The 24,667-nt window shown below is 46.4% G+C and overlaps 1 protein-coding gene across 1 annotated transcript in view; it reads left to right on the plus strand.

Moving 5' to 3' along the window:
- LOC139262108 (gastrotropin-like) overlaps positions 1–24,667 on the plus strand; it is a 37,085-nt gene that overhangs the window by 335 nt on the left and 12,083 nt on the right. The gene's annotated exons all lie outside the window — the stretch shown is intronic.

Below are 24,667 nucleotides of genomic sequence, written 5' to 3' on the forward strand. Positions count from 1 at the left end.
GCACAATACACACGCGGTTAACATCTGTTATTGCTACCTGTGTTTTGCATGCTGGCTAACATTTTCATTATAGTCTGGCTAACATTCACATTTTAGGGCAAGGCAGACATTTTGTAGTCCTCATCAGTGATGTGTTGGATGGCATCACAAGCGATAGCCTTGGATTGTCTGTTCTGGCATTTCTGAAATGTGTTCTTTTGCACAGATAATATTCCATTGTTGCTGGACTCATGTGGGAATCGAGTGTGCTCTATTCATTATCATTTTAGCTTCAAAGGCAGAATTCCAATAGACTGGATAAAGCACGCAAACAAATATTTCTTCGGAGGCCATTACCCCAGGGTTCCCAAGAAAATAACTTCTGCAACATTCAGTGCTCATTTGTTACTTCAGAAATTAGTAAATTCGTCGCTTAAAAAAAGTAATCATACTTTTGATTAGCTTCTTTCCTCTAAAATATAACTGTTGGAAGATTAGATCTATTTGCAACTTAAGTTACAAGCTCATGGTCTACAGCATTATTTTATTTCACATGTAATAAGCAAGGCTACTGGGATTCCGTTTTTACAGAAAAGCTAAATAGCAGCACATTATCCAGAAAACATTGGTAAAAATCTTGAAATCCAATAATCAGTCACCTTAACACAGTCTTTAGTTGGTAGTTATTTTTGAGGCATCTGCATTTTTTGGAACTGTGTCAGCTCTATCCATGATGTTTGGCAATTTTTGTGAATATACTCTAATCAACTCCATAAACCCCTCTCCCTTCCCCCTCATCTCCAACAACAAGTGTGAGGAGCTCATGGACTTGTCAATAAGATGGAGACCACACCTTTCCCTTTGTCCACCTGCCTATCCTGCCAGCCACCCCCGCCACCCCACCGGCCCACCAGACTCCCTCCTGCCTAACCCCCTCCCTCAAAAAAACCCACCCTGGACCAATGTTCCCTGTAGCTGCGCTTTGTTCTGTGCAGCCTGCCTGTTTCTTTTAGTGCATGGTCCCTTTAAATTTCCACCGATGCGGGGTAGTTACAATGGAGATGCTGGTGAGCGCCTGCACCAGACCTCCACGCAGCTTAGAGCGAACTTACCCTGGGCCTCTTTGTCTTTGCAAACTACTGCCCCATCCCTAACCACCCTTTCCTTTCCAAAGTCCTTGAACATCTTCTCCCTGGCAACTGTCAGAGGCTGAACCAGATCGTTCTCAGTCTTGTGTTGTACTTGATCCCAAAAGGAGCTCACGATCACATATCTGTTCCATCACCAAGACTGCCTATTTCCACCTCCATAACATCGCCTGACTCCACCCCTGCCTCAGCTGCTCTGCTGCTGAAACCCTCATCCATGCATTTTGTTACCACTAGACTTGACTATTCCAATGCTTTCCTGGACGGCCTCCCTTCTTCCACCCTCCATAAATTTAAGCTCATCCAAAACTCTGCTGCTTGTATCCTAACTTGCACCAAGTCCCATTTACCAATTACCCCTGTGCTCGCTGACCTACATTAGCTCCTGGTTCGACATCGCCTCAATTTTAGGATTCTCGTCCTCGTTTTCAAATCTCTCCATGGCCTCGCCCCTCCCTATCTCTATAACCTCTGCCAGCTTACAAGCATTCAAGATCTCTGCGCTCTTCCAAATCTAGCCTCTTACGAATCGCTAATTTTAATTGCCGAGGCCCTAAGCTCTGAAATTCACTGCCTAACCCTCTCCGCCTCTCTGCCACTGTTCCCTTCAATTTTTGTGTAGCCGCATAGCTTAACGGGAACAATGCTCTCAACCTCTCTCTCCTTTAAGATGTTCCTTACAACCTACTGGGCAGAAATTCAGTGCGCCAGACTGGATGCGGGGAGGATGTTTCCCCTGGCTGGGAAATCTAGAACAAGGGGTCACAGTCTCAGGATACGGGGTAGGAAATTTAGGACCGAGATGAGGAGAAATTTTTTCACTCAGAGGGTGGTGAACCTCTGGAAATCTCGACCACAGAAGGCTGTAGATGCCAAGTCACTGAATATATTTAAGGAGAGAGATAGATTTCTAGACACAAAAGGCATCAAGGGGTATGGGGAAAAATCGGGAATATAGTGTTGAGATAGAGGATCAGCCATGATCATATTGAGTAGCTTACTACTGCTCCTATTTTCTATGTTTCTATGAAATGGATCATAATGGGGGCGGGCCTTAGACTCAAAGCCAGCCTGGCTGACTGAAAATGGGTCGGAAGGCCCGCCCGCCGCTGTCAATCAGCGTGGTGACATCACAGCACCTGTGCAGCAGCACACTCTCCCCTCTGTTAAAGGGGAGAGATTCTGACTTTGGCCTGTGAACCACCATGGAGGGTTTTGGCTGGGCCAGCGGCCTGGCACCCAAGAGGGGATTGGCGGCCTGGCCGAACCCGGGGCCAGTATTTTGCCAACTGATCGTCAAGTCAGCCGGCAAAAATTCCTGAACTGTGGCCGAAACAGTGGGCCCTCCCCTTGAAGAGCCACCGTGCTGCTGGGCCCGCAATCACTCTGCAGAGGTGCACCGACAGGGAAACTTGTTGGGAGCACTGCGCGGCGGGGGATCCATGGAGTGAGGTGAAAATTGCTAGGTAAGTATTTTTATTGTTGTGTTATTGATTTTATTGGCGGTGATACCACTTCGGTGGTATGGAGTCCAGGCCAAAAAATCCCCAACCTGAATTTTGATTGGGGCAGTCTATTGAGCCCAAAGCGGTGGCCATTCGACTTTTAGGAATGGCCACCACAAACAGGCATTAACAGATCTCTTTGAGACCCTGAATTTCAGCCCATATATCTTTGACCAAGCTTTTGGTTATCTGTCCCAATATCTCATGTGGCTCGGTGTCAAATTTTGTTTGATAACCCTCCTGTGAAGCACCTTGGGACATTTTACTACGTTAAAGATGCTATAGAAATGCAGGTTGTTGTTGATTTGTCATCTTCCAAATCAAAGGTCTATCTTTCCTAGGTGGGACAGTAAGCTGTGAGGAGAACACAAGGCATCTGCAAAAGGATATAGATAGACTAAGTGAGTGGGCAGTAAGGTGGCAGATGGAGTATAATGTAGGGAAATGTGAGTTATTCACTTTGGTAGAAAGAATACAAAAATTGAATATTTTTTAAATGTGAGAAACTTTCAAATGTTGGTGTTCAGAGAGATTTGGGTGACCTTGTGCAAGAAACACAAAAAGCTAGCATGCAGGTACAGCAAGCATCATCATAGGCAGTCTCTCAGAATCGAGGAAGACTTGCTTCCACTCTTAGAATGGGTCCTTAGAGTGGCTGAACAGTCCAATACAAGAGCCACAGTCTCTGCCACAGGTGGGACAGACAGTCGTTGAGGGTAAGGGAGAGTGGGTCAGGTTTGCCGCACATTCTTTCCACTGCCTGTGCTTGATTTCTGCATGCTCTCGGCGATGAGACTCGAGGCGCTCGGCACCCTTCCGGATGCATTCCCTCCACTTAGGGCTGTCTTTGGCCAGGGACTCCAAGGTGTCGGTGGGGATGTTGCACTTTATCAGGGAGGCTTTGAGGCTGTCCTTGTAACATTTCCTCTGTCCATCTTTGCCTCGTTTGCCATGAAGGAGTTCGGAGTAGAGCGCTTGCTTTGGGATTCTCGTGTCTGGCATGCAGACAATGTGGCCTGCCCAGCAGAGCTGATCAAGTGTGATCAGTGCTTCAATGCTGGGGATGTTGACCTGGTCGAGGATACTAATATTGGTGCATCTGTCCTCAGGGGATTTGTAGGATCTTGCGGAGGCATCGCTGGTGGCATTTCTCCAGCGACTTGGTGTCTACTGTATATGTCTCTGAGCCATACAGGAGGGCGGGTATTACTACCGCCCTGTAGACCATGAGCTTGGTGGTAGATTTGAGGGCCTGGTCTTCGAATACACTTTTCCTCAGGCGGCCGGAGGCTGCGCTGGCGCACTGGAGGCGGTGTTGAATCTCATCAATGTCTGCTTTTGTTGATAAGAGGCTCCCGAGGTATGGGAAATGGTTCACGTTGTCCAGGGCAGTGCCATGGATCTTGATGACTGGGGGGCAGTGCTGCGCGGTGAGGACAGGCTGGTGGAGGACCTTTGTCTTATGGATGTTTAGCGTAAGGCCTATGCTTTCATACGCCTCAGTAAATACATCGACTATGTCCTGGAATTCAGCCTCTTGAATGTGTGCAGACGCAGACATCGCCCACGTACTATAGCTCGATGACAGAGGTTGGGGTGGTCTTACATCAACGGATCCATTACAGACCCAATCCACATCCGGACCGAGGTTCAAACAGGGCTGCGTCATCGCCCCAATCCTCTTCTCAATCTTCCTCACTCCACCTCCCAGTCAACAAGCTCCCTGCTGGAGTGGAACTAATCTACAGAACCAGTGGGAAGCTGTTCAACCTTCGCCGTCTCTAGGCCAAGTCCAAGGCCACGCCAACCTCTGTCGTCGAGCTACAGCAAACAATAAGGAAGGCAAATAGCATGTTGTCCTTTATTGCAAGGGGGTGGAGTATAAGAGTAAGGAAGTCTTGCTACAATTGTACAGAACTTGATGAGACCACAACTGGAGTACTGTGCACAGTTTTGGTCTCCTGATCTAAGGATGGATATACTTGCCTTGGAGGCAGTGCAACGGAGGTTCACTAGATTGATTCATGGGATGAAAGGGCTGACTTATGATGAGAGATTGTGTAGAATGGGCCTATACTCTATGGAGTTTAGAAGAATGAGAAGTGATCTAACTGAAACATACAAGATTCTGAAGGAGATTGACAGGGTAGAAACTGAAAGGTTGTTCCCCTGGCTGGAGTGTCCAGAACTAGGGGTCACAGTCTCATTATAAGGGAAAGGCCATTTAAGTCAGATATGAGGAGGAATTTCTTCACTCAGAGGGTTGTGAATGCTGAGTCTTTGAATATATTCAAGGCTGAGATAGATAGATTTTTGGAGTCTAGAGGAATCAAGGGATATGGAGGTTGAGCAGGAAAGTGGAGTTGAGGTCGATGATCAGCCATAAAAGGTTACTGCACAAGTTAAAACTTCACGGGATTGGGGGTAATATATTAGCATGGATAGAGGATTGGCTAACTAACAGAGAACAGAGAGTCAGGATAAATCGTTCATTCTCTGGTTGGCAACCAGTAACTAGTGGGGTGTCGCAGGGATCAGTGCTGGGGCCCCAACTATTTACAATCTATATTAACGACTTGGAAGAAGGGACTGAGTGTAACGTAGCCAAGTTTGCTGACAATACAAAGATGGGAAGAAAAGCAATGTGTGAGGAGGACATAAAAAATCTGTAAAAGAACATAGATAGGCTAAGTGAATGGGCAAAAATTTGGCAGATGGAGTATAATGTCGGAAAGTGTGAGGTTATGCACTTTGGCAAAAAAAATTAAAGAGCAAGTTATTATTTAAATGGAGAAAGATTGCAAAGTGCCGTAGTACAGTGGGACCTGGGGATACTTGTGAATGAAACACAAAAGGATAGTATGCAGGTACAACAAGTGATCAGGAAGGCCAATGCTATCTTAGCCTTTATTGCAAAGGGGATGGAGTATAAAAGCAGGGAAGTCTTGTACAGCTATCTAAGGTATTGGTGAGGCCATAGCAGGAATACTGCGTGCAGTTTTGGTTTCCATATTTACGAAAGGATATACTTGCTTTGGAGGCAGTTCAGAGAAGGTTCACTAGGTTGATTCCGGGGATGAGGGGGTTGACTTATGAGGAAAGGTTGAGTAGGTTGGGCCTCTACTCATTGGAATTCAGAAGAATGAGAGGTGATCTTATCGAAATGTCTAAGATTATGAGGGGGCTTGACAAGGTGGATGCAGAGAGGATGTTTCCACTGATGGGGGAGAATAGAATTAGAGGGCATGATCTTAGAATAAGGGGCCGCCCATTTAAAACAAATGAGGAGAAATTTCTTCTCTGAGGGTTGTAAATCTGTGGAATTCACTGCCTCAGAAAGCTGTGGAAGCTGGGATATTGAATAAATTTAAGACAGAAATAGACAGTTTCCTAAACGATTAGGGGATAAGGGGTTATGGAGAGTGCGCGGGGAAGTGGAGCTGAGTCCATGATCTTATTGAATGGTGGAGCAGGCTCGAGGGGCCGGATGGCCTACTCCTTATGTTCTTACCTAAAACTCAGAGGCAGCTCATCACTTCACCTAGACTACCAAAAAAGATTTGGATTCATATAGCACCTTTCACGACCACTGAACGTCTCAAAGCGCTTTACAGCCAATGAACTACTTTTGGAGTGTAGTCACTGTTGTAATGTAGGAAATGCAGCAGCCAATTAGGGCACAAGCAATCACCCACAAACAGTAATCTGATAACAAAATAAACAGATTATCTGGTCATTATATTGATTGAGGGATAAATATTGACCGAGACAATGTGGAAGTCATATCTCTGTCTCGGATTTGGAGTGGCTGGCGGTTCCACATCTTGAGCGTTTGTATTTAACGTGATGGTCTAGGATATAGAGTGTTTGTATTCAGTGCAATCCTCTTTCGTTCTTCCACAATTCCTGATGCAAAGAACTCTTCTGTAGGAACCAAAATAGGTGGCTAGCCTTCTAAGGGGTGGGGATCCAACAGTGGGCCTCCCCATCCCTGCACCATTGTCCCTGCTCCACTGCTGCTATAGTGAAGGAAATTTCAGGCCTATTTGTAACCTGACAATTATATAGTATTACATAGTATTTACAGCACAGAAACAGGCCATGGTGTTTATGCTCCACAGGAACCATGCTTCATCTAACCCTATCAACATATATTTCTATTCCTTTCTCCTTCATGTACTTATATAGTTTCTCTTTAAACGCATCTATGCTATTTGCCTCAACTATGCCAAATTCCACATTCTAACCACTCTCAGAATAAAATGATAACACTGCTGTCTCTATAGACATCATCATATGCAGTCTCTCGGAATCGAAGAAGACTTGCTTCCACTCCTAAAATGAGTTCTTTGGTTGCTGAACAGTCCAACATGAGAGCCACAGACCCTGTCACAGGTGGGACAGATATTCGTCAGGGTAAGTGGGGGAGGTGGCACTGATTTACCACACGCTCCTTCCGCTGCCTGTTCCTGACCTCTTCACACTCGCAGCATTGAGATTCAAAGAGTTCAACGCCCTCCCGGATGCACTTTCTTCACCTAGGGCGGTCTTCGGCCAGGGTCTCCCAGGCATCAGTGGTGATGTTGCACTTCACCAGGGAGGCTTTGAGCATGTCCTTGTAACGTTTCTGCTGCCCACCTTTGGCTCGTTTGCCATGAAGGAGCTCCAGGTAGAGCAATTGCTGAGGGAGTCTCTTATAGACAATATCCTGAACACTGGCATTCTGACCAGATGCAGCTCATTCTGGCTGCTGTGAGCAGTCTCACTGGACCTCAGCATTGGGGCTATTGATTTCCATAAACCTTTACAGAAGAGCTCAGAATCCGGTACATTTTCCAGATTGATAATCTTAATAATAGGCCACGGAGGAACATCAGAAAATTTGGCACCGCAGAGAGGCTCTCAGGGGAAATGCAGCAAGACTCTTTGTTCACAATAAGCAATGAAAGGCAGGAAATCAATTCAACAGGTGCACTGCAGCCAAAAGTATTAAATTGCCCTCGGGTATTTGTCTGAAATTGCTCCGTGCACAAATGAAGGAAAAAGCTTGTGAAAAATTACAAGCAGAGAACACTCTTCCTGTGGATACCTCTCTCTGGATCGCCTGCCGTGGAGCAAAGCTTTCAAAACACTCAAAGCCACATGAAGGAACGAAGGAATAAGGGAGCAGAACACCCATGATCACCACAGAGTATTTCTTGTTTCGCAATCGATCTTTCCTTCACTGATACGCAGAGCTCCACTCCCCCGTGACATGAATGGTAGGAGCAGCGCGGAACAACCACATAGTTAATTCATGCAGACAGTTTATAATTTCAATACAAGTAGAATACAAGAGCACAAGAAATAGGAGTAGGATTAAGCCATTTAATAAGATCATGGCCACTCCCCATAACCTTTTATTCCTTTATCGCTCAAAAATCTGTCTATCTCTGCCTTAAATATACTCAATGGCCCAGCCTCCACAGTTCTCTGGAGCAGAGAATTCCACAGATTTACAACCCTCAGAGAAGAAATTCCTCCTCATCTCAGTTTTAAATAGACCGCCCCTTATTCTGAGACGATGACCCCTAGTTTTAGTTTCCTCTATGAGTGGAAATATACTTTCTGCATTCATCTTATCGAGCCCTCTCATTATCTTATATGTTTCGATAAGATCACCTCTCATATTTTTGAAGAATGAGTATAGACACAACCTACTCAACCTATCTTCATAATATCTTCATCTCCAGAATCAACCTAGTGAACCTTCTCAGAACAGTCTCCAATGCAAGTATATCCTTTCTTAAATACAGAGACCAAAACTGCACACAGTATTCCAGGTGTGGCCTCACCAATACCCTGTACAGTTGTAGCAGGACTTCCCTGCTTTTATACTCTATCCCCCTTGCAATAAAGGAAATCCTTATTAGTCAGGAAATTGTGTTAGGGAAATTGATGGGATTGAAGGCTGATAAATCCCCAGGGCCTGATAGTCTGCATCCCAGAGCACTTAAAGAAGTGGCCCTAGAAATAGTGGATGCATTGGTGATCATTTTCCAACAGTCTATCGACTCTGGATCAGTTCCTATGGACTGGAGGGTAGCTAATGTAACACCAATTTTTAAAAAAGGAGGGAGGGAGAAAATGTGGAATTATAGACCGGTTAGCCTGGCATCGGTAGTGGGGAAAATGTTGGAAACAATTATTAAAGATAAAATAGCAGCGCATTTGGAAAGCAGTGACAGGATCGGTCCAAGTCAGCATGGATTTATGAAAGGGAATTCATGCTTGACAAATCTTCTGGAATTTTTTGAGGATGTAACTAGTAGAGTGGACAAGGGAGAACCAGTGGATATCGTGTATTTGACAAGGTCCCACACAAGAGATTGGTGTGCAAAATTAAAGCACGTGGTATTCGAGGTAATGTATTGACATGGATAGAGAACTGGTTGGCAGACAAGAAGCAGAGAGTCGGGATAAACGGGTCCTTTTCAGAATGGCAGGCAGTGACTAGTGGGGTGCCACAGGGCTCAGTGCTGGGACCCCAGCTATTTACAATATAAATCAATGATTTAGATGAAGGAATTGAGTGTAATATTTCCAAGTTTGCAGATGACACTAAGCTGGGTGGCGGTGTGAGCTGTGAGGAGGGTGCTAAAAGGCTGCAGGGTGACTTGGACAGGTTAATTGAGTGGGCAAATGCATGGCAGATGCAGTATAATGTGGATAAATGCGAGGTTATCCACTTTGGTGGCAAAAACACGAGGGCAGAATATTATCTGAATGGCGGCCGATTAGGAAATGGGGAGGTGCAACGAGACCTGGGTGTCATGGTACATCAGTCATTGAAAGGTGGCATGCAGGTACAGCAGGCGATGAAGGCGGCAAATGGCATTTTGGCCTTCATAGCTAGGGGATTTGAGTAGAAGAGCAGGGAGGTCTTACTGCAGTTGTACAGGGCCTTGGTGTATTGTGTTCAGTTTTGGTCTCCTAATCTGAGGAAGGACGTTCTTGCTATTGAGGGAGTGCAGCGAAGGTTCACCAGATTGATTCCCGGGATGGCTGGACTGACATTGAGGAGAGACTGAATCGACTGGACCTGTATTCACTAGAGTTTAGATGAATGAGAGGGGATCTCATAGAAACATAAAATTCTGATGAGACTGGACAGGCTAGATGCAGGAAGAATGTCCCCGATGTTGGGGAAGTCCAGAACCAGGGATCACAGTCTAAGAATAAGAGGTAAACCATTTAGGACCAAGATGAGGAGAAACCTCTTCACTCAGAGAGTTGTGAACCTGTGGAATTCTCTACCGCAGAGGGTTGTTGATGCTAGTTCATTAGATATATTCAAGAGGGAGTTAGACATGGCCCTTATGGCTAAAGAGATCAAGGGGTATGGAGAGAAAGCAGGAAAGGGGTACTGAGGTAAATGATCAGCCATGATCTTATTGAATGGTGGTGCAGGCTCGAAGGGCCGAATGGCCTACTGCTGCACCTACTTTCTATGTTTCTATTCCATTTGCCTTACTGAATACTTGCAGTACCTGCATACTAACTTTTTGTGTTTCATGCACAAGGATCCCCAGGTCGCTCTGCACTGAAGCACTTTGCAATTTTTCTTCATTTAAATTATAATCTGCTTTTCTGCCAAAGTGGATAACCTCACATTTTCCTACATTATACCCTTATCTGCCAAATTTTTGCCCACTCACTTAGCCTGTCTATATCCCTTTGCAGATTTTGTGTGTCTTCCTCACAATTTGCTTTCCCACCCATCTTTGTATCATCACCATCATAGGCAGTCCCTTGAAATGAGGATGACTTACTTCCACGCCAAAAAGGGATGAGTTCACAGGTGTTTCAATGAAGGACCCAATATTCCAGGTCCTGAACTACACCTTGAAGGATCGAAGATGGCTGGATTTTTTTAACGTATGGTGGCCATTGCACACCAGCCACCACATGGGCTTGACAGAGCTAGGTCTTGGTCCAGCGGCAAGGATTAACCAAGATGACTGAAGACCAGCTCAGCTGCACGGACCTCGTGCGCACACATATCACAGTGGGGGCTGGCCCAGGGGTAGCTAGCAGTAGAAAAGCTCGTAGTTCTCTCTCCTCCTTTAAGATGCTCCTTAAAGCCCTACCTTTTTGACCTGTCCTAATATCTCATGTGGCTTAGTGTCAAATTGTGTTTGATACGTTCCTGTGAAGCACCTTGGAACACTTTACTACATTAAAGGCATTGTATAAATGCAAGTTGTGGTTGATAGCAGTATGTATGGAATTAATTTAATTTAAAGATTGCAGAGCAGCAGACTAGACAGGTACTAATATGTCCTTACTATACAGTATAAATGCACACGAGGCCCACACTTGAGAGAAGGTCACTCTGTGACCAGTCCTTTATTAGGCAGCACGGAAGTGATGAAGGTGGGTGGAGCTTCCCCTTTCTCTCTCTCTCTCTTCTCCCTCCCCACCCCCCCCCCCCCCCCACCCCAAGTCTTATTAGGATCACAGGTGGTTTGGTGGTTTACACTCCCTTATAGAGCACCTGAGTTGGGGCTCCGGTTGTTGGGCGCTGGCCTGAGTGTCTGCTGCTTGCCTCAAGCCTATCTGGACTGCCCACAGTGACTGGGCTCTCCGCCGCTTGGTTCCGGTGTTCGGTCACCTGTAGAGGAGTGAACTCTATATCGTGTTCTTCCTCTGCTTCTTCGATGGGGTTGATAAACCTCCTTTTTGTTTGATCCACGTGTTTACGGCAGATTTGTCCATTAGTAAGTTTAACTACCAGAATCCTATTCCCTTCTTTGGCAATCACATTGCCTGCGAGCCATTTAGGCCCTGCAGAGTAGTTGAGGACAAAAACAGGGTCATGTACATCAATACATCGCGCCCTCGCATTCCCGTCGTGGTAGTCACATTGTGACTGGCGCCTGCTCTCAACAATTTCTTTCATGATGGGGTGTATAAGGGATAACCTGATTTTGAGCATCCTTTTCATTAGCAGCTCTGTGGGTGGGACTGTGAGCGAGTGTGGTCGGGATCTATTGGCCGACGGGAGGCGTGATAAATGGCTTTGTAGGGAACCCCCTTGGATTCTGAGCACCCCCTATTTGATTATCTGCACTGCTCGTTCCGCCTGGCCGTTTGAGGCCGGCTTGAACGGTGCCATTCTGACATGGTTGATACCATTTCCTGCCATGAAGTCCTGGAATTCAATACTTGTAAAGCACGGACCATTGTCGCTGACCTAAACGTCCGGGAGACCAGGGGCAGCGAATATTACCCGTAGACTTTCTACCGTGGCAGAGAATGTGCTTGAATTGAGAATGTCACACTCGATCCATTTGGAGTAGGCGTCTACTACAACCAAAAACATTTTTCCCATGAAAGGACCTGCGTTGTCCACATGGATGCGTGACCATGGCTTGGCGGGCCAGGATCAGGGGCTAAGGGGGGCTTCTCTGGTTGCATTGCCCAGCTGGGCACACGTGTTGCACCTGCGAACACAAAGTTCCAGGTCTGCATCTATCCCTGGCCACCAAACGTGTGACCTGGCAATTGCCTTCATCATGACAATGCCTGGGTGCTCATTGTGGAGTTCTCTGATGAACATCTCTCTGCCCATCTGGGGCATGACTACTCGGTTTCCCCATAGTAGGCAATCGGCCTGAATCGAATGTTCATCCTTGCGCCTGTGAAATGGTTTAAATTCCTCAGGGCATGCCCCGTACATGGCTGCCCAATCCCCATTCAGGACACATTTCTTGACTAAAGACAGGAGCGGGTCTTTATTTGTCCAGACTTTAATCTGACAGGCTGTCACAGGTGAGCCTTCGCATTCGAAAGACTCAACAGCCATGACCATCTCAGCAGCATGCTCGGTTGCCCCCTCGGTGGTGGCTAGTGGGAGCCTGCTGACTGCATCGGCCCAGTTTTCAGTGCCCGGTCTGTGCCGAATTGTATAGTCATAGGCGGCTAACGTGAGTGCCCACCGCTGTATGTGGGCCAATGCATTTATATTTATGGCCTTGTTGTCGGCTAAAAGGGACGTTAGGGGTTTGTGATCTGTCTCCAGCTCAAATTTCCTGCCAAACAGGTACTGGTGCATTTTTTTTATAGCATCTACACATGCAAGTGCTTCCTTTTCTACCATTCCATAGCTCCGTTCTACCAGGGACAGACTTCTGGAGGCATAAGCTACTGGCTGTAACTGACAATTGGCATTCATATGCTGCAACACACACCCGACCCCATGGGACGACGCGTCGCACATTAAAACAAGTTTCTTACATGGGTCATATAGCCTTAACAGATTGTTGGAACATAACAAATTTCGTGCTTTATCGAAAGCCCTTTCCTGGCTGTCCCCCCAGACCCAATTGTGACCTTTGCGTAGGAGCACGTGTAGCGGCTCTAACAGCGTGCTCAATTTGGGAAGAAAGTTACCAAAATAGTTCAGGAGCCCCAGGAACGAACGCAGCTCTGTCGTGTTACGGGGTCTGGGTGCTCTCTGGATCGCTTCTGTTTTGGACGCAGTAGGTCTGATCCCGTCTGCTGCTACCCTCATCCCCAGGAATTCTACCTCTGGAGCTAGGAAGACGCACTTCGCCTTTTTCAGTCACAGTCCAACACCTCCTCCAGGTTGCGGAGGTGTTCTTCAGTATCACAACCCGTGATGAGGATGTCGTATTGAAAAACCCGTCCTTGGAATCGACTTGAGGAGGCTTTCCATATTTCGTTGAATGATCATGGCCGCCGAGCAAATCCCAAATGGACATCTGTTGTACTCAAACAACCCCTTGTGTGTCGTGATGGTGGTCAGCTTCTTCGACTCACTCGCCAGCTCCTGGGTCATGTAAGCCGAGGTCAGGTCCAATTTTGAAAAAAGTTTGCCACCGGATAGCGTTGCAGAGAGGTTCTCCATTCTCGGTAGTTGGTACTGGTCTTGGAGTGACACCCGATTGATGGTGGCCTTGTAATCACCACATATCCTGACCGACCTATCCGCCTTGAGAACCGGCACAATCGGGCTCGCCCAGTCACTGAATTCGACTGGCGAGATGATGCCTTCCTTCAGCAGGCGGTCCAATTAGCCTTCTATCTTTTCCCGCATCACATACGGCACCACTCTGGCCTTGTGGTATACTGGCCTGGCGTCCGGGTTTATGTGAATCACTACCTTGGTCCCCATGAAAGTGCCGATGCCGGGTTGAAATAGTGAGTCAAATGTGTCCAGGACCTGTGAGCATGATATTCGCTCCACAGAAGAAATTGATGAGACCAAAGCCTCGAATAATCCCTGTCCCGAGTCCCGACAGATGACAAACTGACCCTCCTCCGCGACTTCAATGCCAGAGTCTGTAAGGACACAGACCTCAGGGGAGGCGTGATCGGCTGAGAGAGGATAGGGAAAACCAACTCCAGCGATACACTGCTCCTGACAAAATACCTAGAACATAACCTTGTCACCACCAACACCTTGTTCCGTCAGATGGACAAGTACAAGACATCTTGGCAACACCCTCGCTCCAAGCACTGGCATCTGCTTGACGACGTCATCATCCGTGTGAGGAACCGTAAGGACGTGTGCATCACCCGCGCCATGACAGGAGCCGACGACTGCTGAATGGACCACTGCCTAATTCACTCTGTCATTATCAATATAGCCCCAAAGCAGTGACGGCAACACAAACAATGCCACAGGAAAATCAACGCTGGGGCACTCGAAGACCCAGTTAAGAAAGCCCTATACAGCCAGCGCCTCACTGCCAACCTGGCAACTCTCGATGACCCCGAGACGCAGAGTGCCCACACCGTCTGGTCTGCCCTCAAGTCCTCCATAACAAGCATCTGTGAAGAGATGCTCGGTGACTCAATCAGGAAACACCAATAAGATCCAGGAGCAAATAAGCCGCAAACGCAAGGCATTTCTGAACTTAAAGCAGCAACCCAATTCGGGAGCAGCTAAGCAGCTCTACAGGCGGCTGAAGGCCGAGTTCCAACAAAAAATCCATGACCTAAAGAATAGATGGTGGGTGGAGAAAGCACAAGAGATCCAGCAGCTGGCCGTCAACCATGATGTGCGAGGATCCTTCAGCGCAGTCAAGAGCATCTGCGGCCCAAGCACCCAAGGCCCCACCCCACTGCTGGCCAAGAATGGAGAGGCACTCATTAAGGACACCGAGGCAGTCAGGGCCTGCTGGAAGGAGCACTTCGAAGATCTCCTTAACCGAGATTCTGCCTTTGACACGAGTGTCCTCGACTCTATCCCACCACCATCTCAGCAAGACCCCAGCCCTGCACAAGGTAGAAAAGGCCATCAGTCAGCTCAAGAACAACAAGGCATCAGGAGCAGATGGAAACCTCACTGAAGGACTAAAGTATGGCGGAGAAGCACTACTGGCAGGAATGCTTGACCTCAACTCTCTTATCTGGAAGGAGGAGAGCATACCAGGAGATCTCAGATGCTGTAATCGTGACCATCTTCAAATAAGGGGATAAGTCCGACTGCAACATCTACAGAGGAATCTTCCTGCTGTCAGCCACTGGGAAAATCATCACAAGAATCCTCCTCAATCGTCTTCTCCCTGTGGCTGAAGAGCTCCTCCCAGAGTTACAATGCGGATTCCGTCCACTAGGGGGTACAACAGACATAGAAAAATAGAAAAAAGGTGCAGGAGTAGGCCATCCGGCCCTTCGAGCCTGCACCACCATTCAATAAGATCATGGCTGATCATTCCTTCAGTACCCCATTCCTGCTTTCTCTCCATACCCCTTGATCCTTTAGCCGCAAGGGCTATATCTAACTCCGTCTTGAATATATCCAATGAACCGGCATCAACAACTCTCTGCGGTAGGGAATTCCATAGGTTAACAACTCTCTGGGTGAAGAAGTTCCTCCTCATCTCAGTCCTAAATGGCTTACTCCTTATCCTAAGACTATGTCCCCTGGTTCTGGACTTCCCCAATATCGGGAACATTCTTCACGCATCTAACCTGTCCAGTCCCGTCAGAATTTTATATGTTTCTATGAGATCCCCTCTCATCCTTCTAAACTCCAGTGTATAAAGGCCCAGTTGATCCAGTCTCTCCTCATATGTCAGTCCTGCCAGCCCAGGAATCAGTCTTGTGAACCTCCGCTGCACTCCCTCAATAGCAAGAACGTCCTTCCTCAGATTAGGAGACCAAAACTGAACACAATATTCCAGGTGGGGCCTCACCAAGTCCCTGTACAACTGCAGTAAGACTTCCCTGCTCCTATACTCAAATCCCCTAGCTATGAAGGCCAACATACCGCCTGCTGTACATGCAAGCCAACTTTCAATGACTGATGAATCATGACACCCAGGTCTCGCTGCATCTCCCCCTTTTCCTAATCTGCCACCATTCAGATAATATTCTGCCTTCGTGTTTTTGCCCCCAAAGTGGATAACCTCACATTTATCCACATTATACTGCATCTGCCATGTATTTGCCCACTCGCCTAACCTGCCCAAATCACCCTGCAGCCTCTTAGCGTCCTCCTCACAGCTCACACCGCCATCCAGTTTAGTGTCATCTGCAAACTTGGAGATATTACACTCAATTCCATGACATTCATCGCGCGATAACTACAAGAGAAATGCAGGGAACAGCACCAACCCTTGTACATGGCCTTCTTTGACCTCACAAAGGCCTTTGACACGGTCAACCGTGAGGAAATAAGGAGCGTCCTCCTCCATTTCGGCTACCCCCAAAAGTTTGTCACCATCCTCTGTTTGCTCCACGATGACATGCACGTGATCCTGACCAATGGATCTACCACAGACCCAATCCATGTCCAGACCGGCGTTATCGCACCAATGCTCTTCTCGTTTTTCCTTGCTGCAATGCTCCATCTCTCTCTCAACAAACTCCCCACTCGAGTGGAACTAAAGTATAGAACTAAAGTATGGAACCTGTTCAACCTTCGTTGCCTCCGGGCTAGATCCAAGGTCCTATCCTCTGGTCATCAAAATATAGTACGCGGACAATGCTTGCGTCAGAGCACACTCAGAGGCCGAACTCCAAGCCATCGTCAACACCTTCACCAAGGCGTATGAAAGTATGGACCTTACACTAAACATCCGTAAGACAAAGGTCCTCCACCAACCTACCCCCGCCACACAGCACTGCCCCCGGTCATCAAAATCTATGGTGCAGTATTGGACAACGTGGACCATTTTCCATACCTCGGGAGCCTACTATCAGCAAAGGCAGACATTGACGACGAGGTCCAACACCGTCTCCAGTGTGCCACCACAGCCTTTGGTCGCCTGAGGAAGACAGTGTTTCAAGATCAGGACCTCAAATCTGGCACCATGATCTACAGGGCAGTAGTGATACCCACCCTCCTATATGGCTCAGAGACATGGACTATATACAGCAGACACCTCAAAGCACTTTAGTAGTACCACCAGTGCTGCCTCCGCAAGATCCTGCAAATCTACTGGGAGGATAGACGCACCAATATCAGTGTTCTCGATCAGGCCAACATCCCCAGCATCGAAGCACTGACCACACTCGATCAGCTCTGTTGGACAGGCCACATCGTCCACATGCCCGACACGAGACTCCATAAGCAAGCGCTCTAATCGGAACTCCTACACGGCAAGCGAGTCCCAGGTGGGCAGAGGAAACCTTTCAAGGACACCCTCAAAGCCTCCTTGATAAAGTGCAACATCCCTACTGGCACCTGGGAATCCCTAGCCCAAGACCACCCAAAGTGGAGGAAGAGCATCCAGGAGGGTGCTGAGCACCTCGGGTCTCATTGCCGAGAGCATGCAGAAAACAAATGCAGGCAGCAGAAAGAGCGTCCGGCAAACCAGGCTCCCCACCCACCCTTTCTTTCAACCACTGTCTGTTCCTCCTGTTACAGAAACTGTAATTCCTGCATTGGACCGTACAGTCACCTGAGAACTTACTTTGAGTGAAAGCAAGTCTTCAATTTTGAGGATCTGCCGATGATGGCGATAATGTGATGATAAAAATCTATGTTGTTTTGCTTAATTGTCTTTTAAGTAGAAACTGGAAATTTTTCAAAGGGAGGGAACATTTTGCATCTCTAGGTTTATAATTATCTCACGTATATGATCTCACGTATCATGCGACCCCTAAATTTTCGTCCCCAAAACATGATTTTATCATATATCTTATGTATCATGCGAGTCACTTTTTTGAGATACCAGATGACACTAGGCTAGACTTTCAAACAAGCTTAACAAGTACCCAACACGTAACAAGTACCCTAACACATAACAACGATCGAATACAGACCTTAACAACCGAATCATGAAACGACTCTTCCGCCGTAAACAACCGAATGAGAAACAGCTGTTTTGCATTCTACCCTTAGCCACTATGGAGGAAAGATCTGCGAAGAAATATACTGCCAAATTTAAGCTGCAAGTTGTTGCCGAAGCGGAACAAAGCAACAACGTTAAAGCTGCAAAGCTGTTTGGTGTCGGAGAAAGCAGTGTCCGAAACTGGAGAAAACAAAAAGAAAAATTGAAGGAAACTCCTTCCTATAAATGCGCAAATCGCGGGTCGAAATGTCATTGGCCGCATTTAGAAGATAAAGTATCAAAGTGGGTGTCCGAAAATCGAGAAAATGGTTATATTATAACACGATCTAAAATAAGACTTTATGCTTTACGAGAAGCAAGAAAAATGGGCATTCGTTTGTTTACTGCAAGTCCCGGATGGTGTACGCGGTTCATGAAAAGACATGACTTTGTGTTAAGAAGAAAAACAAAAATTGCACAGAAACTCCCAAAAGAATTAGAAGAAAAAGTGACTAGTTTTCAAACATTTGTAATCAAACATCGCAAAGCTAACAGCTATAAGTTATCGTGCATTGGAAACATGGATGAGACACCCGTGAATTTTGATATGCCATCAAACTCAACCGTTAATAAAGTCGGCGAGAAAAGTATTTTTATCAAAACTACAGGGCATGAAAAGACACATTTTACGGTTGTACTAACGTGTATGGCAGATGGGACGAAACTTCCTCCAATGGTTATCTTTAAACGGAAATTAATGCCCAAACTAAAACTTCCAAATGGTATCATTGTCCATGTCCATGAAAAAGGATGGATGAACGATAATGGCTGCAAGATTTGGCTGAAGAGAGTTTGGGAATCAAGAGCAGGTGGTTTACGACGCCAAAAAAGTTTACTTGTGTGGGATATGTTTAGGTCACATCGAGTGGATTCTGTTGTGAAAGCTGTTCGCGAATCGAACACCGATACAGCAATCATTCCAGCTGGCTTGACTAGTGTCGTTCAGCCACTTGACGTATCCATTAATAAGCCATTTAAAGACAATATAAGAAAGAAATGGAATGACTGGATGATGGAAGGAGAGAAATCATTTACGAAGGGAGGGAATATGAAGGCTCCGGATTTGCCTCTACTGTGTTTGTGGGTAAAAGAAGCATGGGCTGAGATAGATGGAGATTTGATTGTTAAAGCATTTAAAAAATGTGGAATAGCAAATGCTTTGGATGGAAGTGAAGATGATGCTTTATTCGAAGATGCAGGAGAAGAGGATGAAAATATTGAAGACCTGGAAGATGATCAGTATGACGACTGCCTCGATGAAGAAGAATTCCAAACTTTATTTGATGATGACACTGATAACAATGAAAGCGAATTTGAAGGATTTTAGTTTACCTGTAATAGTTTGTTTTAATAGTGTTTTTATTTTATTAAATGTTAATTAACCTACATATGTATTCCTGTTTTATATTTCATTATGTCCAAAAATAAATATAATAGTTTCATTAAGAATCGTTTCTGTTTTCCTTTGGTAGTTAGCCTCTCAGCTGATTTGGAAAGCGTAAACATTACGTGTGTATCAGCAAGTAAAACAGCAGTTTTATCAAAATCATCTTTATTTGATATACATATGTACTATTTGACTTACCGTAAATGGATACAGTCTGCTTAACAGCCTAACAGCCTAATCTTGGCCAGCACTTCACACCCGCAAATTTTGTATCTCGCGTATCATGCTACCCCCCAAATTTAGGTTACAATTTAGGTCTTCAAAAGTCGCATGATACGTGAGTATATACAGTACCCAAGTATGCATTTGCATGCTGGAATTCAATGCGAGAGAATGATTTTGGAGTTTTCCTTCCAGCCTCAAAGACCCCACCTATTGGTAATAAAGGAAATAACAATCAACTGCCTCTTAAAGAAGTAATGCATATGGAATTCCAAGGTACTAAATGGGGTAATGGAGCAGTTTCCTGCAGAGGCTTTCCTTATTAAAATTCAGGATTTGTTGCCAATTTTCTCCCCTCTGACTCTTGATGTACAATTCCTACTGTGTTCAAGTGGCTAATTTTCATGTTTCAGCTTAGACAAACTATTCAACCATGGGGGTATTATTCCTGATCCTGTCCTGACCCAATGTGCACACATGGCACTTACCTTTAAGAGTCACTGGACAACAATCAAGAATTGAAACTGTGATTGATTTTTTCTCCCTTTTCCATACATGCCACCCATCCATGTTTCATATTGACAGTCAACGTTTCCAGGGCAGTAACAGTTTGCTGACACTCACTACTAAAATGAGCGCTGCTCCTGCTCCTCTTACTGCTCCAGCAGATTGAGTATTCCTGCACACGAAGGGCTCAAATTTCCCCAAGAGTTGCCCTGTTTTTTTTTTGGAGTAAGTAGCTTTTTTGGAGTAACTTAAAAATCACAAATGTCTTCATTTAACTTGCTCCAGTGTAAGTCAGTTAGTTAGGTTTTTTTCTAGTTTAGTATGTTCTCTCCGAAAGGGGGCGTGACAAGCCACTTACGCCTCTTCTGGTCATAGAAGCAGATTTGGCCAGCTGAAAGTTACTCCAAACTAACTTAGGCCGGTGTATGTGGCCACTTTTGTAGGCACAGAAAAACCTTACCTACATTTAAGAAATCAGTGCAGGTAGCCAGAGATTTGGGGGGGGGGGTTGGGGGGAGGTGGTGAGTTAGACGATTCTAAAGCACTAAAGACCTTCACAACATCAGCACAACATTACAAGATCTTCAGCACATCATCAAAAATAAAAGATAGATAAATCAGCTACTAAAAATAGAGCAGTCCTACCTTGCCAACTGCAGAATGCACCGGCTAGCCCTCCCGCCATGGCTAGGGGCGGCAGGTACGCATGACTGTAGGGGTGAGGGATTTTTACTTTTTACAGTTGGCCCTAAATGTTGCCTAGTCCTAATGGAGCATGATCCAGTTTTAATGCAAAATATCTTTTATCGGAAATTTTACAGTGCACTTCAACGATGACAACAACAGCAATAGCAAAGAAAGGCTGCACCCATTCCTCACCCACATCTCGTGGAAAGTGCACTTCCTCATAGGGTCGGTGATGGTGGTTGGGGAGGGGGGGCCCGGCTTGGGTCTGACCGGTGGCTGGTGCGTGGATTGAAGTGGGAGTGGCATTGTGACCTTTGTGCCCTTATTGCAGGAGCTAGCTCCCTCATGGCATCTGCCATCTTTTGCACACCCTCTGAAATGCCCACCCTCACTTCCCGTCTTAGTGCAGAAATTTCACCCGACAGTGTCGCGACCTCATCACGCACCCTACTGACGGCCGCCACGAGTGATCTTGAGGGCATTGGTCTCCTCACCCAATGAAACAACCTAATTAACCTCTGCTGAGGGCTGCATCTCAGGAGAGACTGGTCGTCTTCTCCTTCCCCTCACCGTGGGTCTGCCTAGTGGCACCCCTCCAGTGTGAGGCGCAGGTTGGGACGGTGGGGGACTGGGTGTCCCAAGATGCATTTCCCGACCGCCACTGGGACCCGCGACCTCGGAAGGTGCGAACCCATGGAATGTTGCCAAGGAGCTCATGGAGGGTTCTGGCAGTGTGATGCCCTGCGCCATAGCCTGATCCATATCGTGGTCAGCTTTCTCCTGTGCACATGGACCCCTCCTCCCCCCACCCATCTTGGTCTGGAGCACACGCATCTGGATCTTCTGGTGGATCTTCAGGATCTTGAGGAGTGTCATCTTCTTCTGCAACATACAACAGAACAGTCAAATGGTTAACAGCACAGAAGGGGGCAGGATGGGTGGCATGAGTAGTCTGATGCATAACAGGCCAGTCAGCAGGTTGATTTGAAGGGCGACTATGCATTTTAATGACTCACCCTCACATGTGGGTCGAGCTTGTGCAGGGCTGATTCTTTTTCTGCCGGTGCAACTCAGCAAAGCAGCAATCCTCTGTTCTAGGGGTGACAGTTGGTGCAGATTTGGCGGTCTCCTCCTGTTCTAGTTCTCTCCTTTTTGTTGTGGGCCAATGCAAAGATGAAAATATTAATTTTCAGACATGGTGCGCTTCAGATGGGTGGGACACATACAGATGGTCACATTTTCTATTGCAATTAAATTTAAAGATGAAGATATTACTTACACTCACTCCTTGACTAACATCCTGCCATTTCTTCTTGCACTGGCTTCCAGATCTTGCGGTATTGACCCCAACGGAGTATTCTTCTACAACTAGGTTCCATCTTTTTCTCATTTCCTTAGGTGAAACTTTTGACGGATCACTCTTGCTGATATCAAGCTCCAGCCATTTCTCCTCAATTACAGTCACTAGTTTCTCCACTTCCTCATGGAGGAAATTCTTTGTTCGTCTGGCACGCTCTTGCGCCATTCGTCTATTGGACTCACAAGCAGATAATGTTCAAAAATCACACCTCACCTTTCTTCCACCTATCCAGCACTCCTTTCCACTCCCTCAGCCACACAAAAATTAATATTCAAACCTTACATTTATATATGCTCCATTATCAATGATACTGAGGACGCTCTCCCTTTAATTGGCTGATTGCCAAGCTTCCTGTTGCACTGCGCATGTGCGCAAGCTGAACCGCCCATTGCACATGTGCACACACTCAAACGGACATGCGTTCCCCTGCCGACACTCCACAAAATGCTGGGCCCAAGCCCCCCCTGCCAGCCGTGCTGAGCAAGCGCGGCCGAAGCTCCGCCCCCCCCCCCAGGCTCTGCAGCGTCACGCCGATGGATCCGAACAACGAGGGAGCGACCAAATTAATAGGTACATTTTTGGCGCTTTTTTTGGCTTACAAAGTTGCCGTGCCACCCCTAACTACGCCGCTGTAGGCGGCTGGGGAAATTTGGGCCCGAAGAGTGGGACTTCTCCTGCAGCATCAACAACAGGATCAGAGAGTAATGGAGAGGGTCTGTATGAACAGATGGGGATGCAGAAGTGAACCAGCATAAACTAAAGGGGAAGTATAATGCAGATATGAACTGGGAGTGAGGAAAGAGTGCTAGTGTGAATTGAGGGAATGAAGTGAGAGAAGAACTCTGGCAGGTCCTGGGGAAGGAGTGATGAGAGAAGCATGAGTGTGTGAAAGGGGAAATAGTGCCAGCGTGTACTAGCGGGAAAAGAGGGGAAGACAAGTGCTAGTGTGAAATAATGGGGTAGAAATAAAAAAAGCTTGCATTTATGTAGCGCCTTATCACATCTATTAGAAATATCCCAAAATGCTTCGCTTTGGTTATCCACTTTGGTGGCAAAAACAGGAAGGCAGAATATCTGAATGGTAACAGATTAGGAAAAGGGGAGGTGCAACAAGACCTGGTGTCATGGTACATCAGTCATTGAAAGTTGGCATGCAGGTACAGCAGGCAGTGAAGAAGGCAAATGGCATGTTGGCCTTCATAGCGAGAGGATTTGAGTATAGGAGCAGGGAGGTCTTACTGCAGCTGTACAGGGCCTTGGTGAGGCCACACCTTGAATATTGTGTTCAGTTTTGGTCTCCTAATCGGAGAAAGGACATTCTTGCTATTGAGGGAGTGCAGCAAAGGTTCACCAGACTGATTTCCAGGATGGCAGGACTGACATATGAAGAAAGACTGGATCGACTAGGCTTATATTCACTGCAATTTAGAAGAATGAGAGGGGATCTCATAGAAACATATAAAATTCTGACGGGATTGGACAGGTTAGATGCAGGAAGAATGTTCCCGACGTTGGGGAAGTCCAGAAACAGGGGTCACAGTCTAAGGATAAGGGGTAAGCCATTTAGGACCGAGATGAGGAGAAACTTATTCACTCAGAGAATTGTAAACCTGCGGATTCTCTACCACAGAAAGTTGTTGAGGCCAGTTCGTTAGATATATTCAAAAGGGAGTTAGATGTGGCCCTTACGACTAAAGGGATCAAAGGTTATGGAGAGAAAGCAAGAACGGGGTACTGAAGTTGCATAATCAGCCATGATCATATTGAATGGTGGTGCAGGCTCGAAGGGCCGAATGGCCTGCTCCTGCACCTATTTTCTATGTTTCATAGACAATGAATTATTCTGAGTGCAATCACTGTTTTGCAAAGAAAAGTAGCAGCCCTTGCACATATAAATCGCCCACAAACAGCAAACATTTTTTCAATGATGGTGTTTGAGGGAGGAATGTTGGTCAGGACACTGGAAGAACTCACTATTTGTTTTCAAAATAGTGCCTTGGGATCTTTACCATCCACTTGAACCAGCAGATAGCCATTAGTTTCACATTTTATGCAAAGGACAGCAAGTCCGACAGGCAGCGTCAACCTGGATTATATGCTGCGTATTCCTCCCCCACCTTTGGTTTCCCTTCTTCACCTGCTCATAGGTGGCTTTTGGTTCTCGTAACATGTCGCACAACAGCTGCTGCCACAAAATTACAGGCAAAGGCACTCAACTACAGGGGACCCAACCTTTAAGGTAAATGTAGTAACATTTGCAGATGTCTATCACTATCACTAGAGAAAAAGTACTAGGCACACTAATGGAACTAAAGGCTGACAAATCCCCTGGACCTGATGGCCTACATCCTAGAGTCTTAAAAGAGGTGGTTGCAGAGGTAATGAATGCATTGGTTGTAATCTAACAAAATTCCCTGGATTCTGGAGAGGTTCCAGCGGATTGGAAAACCACAAATGTAACACCCCTATTTAAAAAAGGAGGGAGACAGAAAGCAGGAAATTATAGACCAGTTAGCCTAACA

This window comes from Pristiophorus japonicus, chromosome 4, assembly GCF_044704955.1.
Source record: "Pristiophorus japonicus isolate sPriJap1 chromosome 4, sPriJap1.hap1, whole genome shotgun sequence".
NCBI classification, from domain to species: domain Eukaryota; kingdom Metazoa; phylum Chordata; class Chondrichthyes; family Pristiophoridae; genus Pristiophorus; species Pristiophorus japonicus.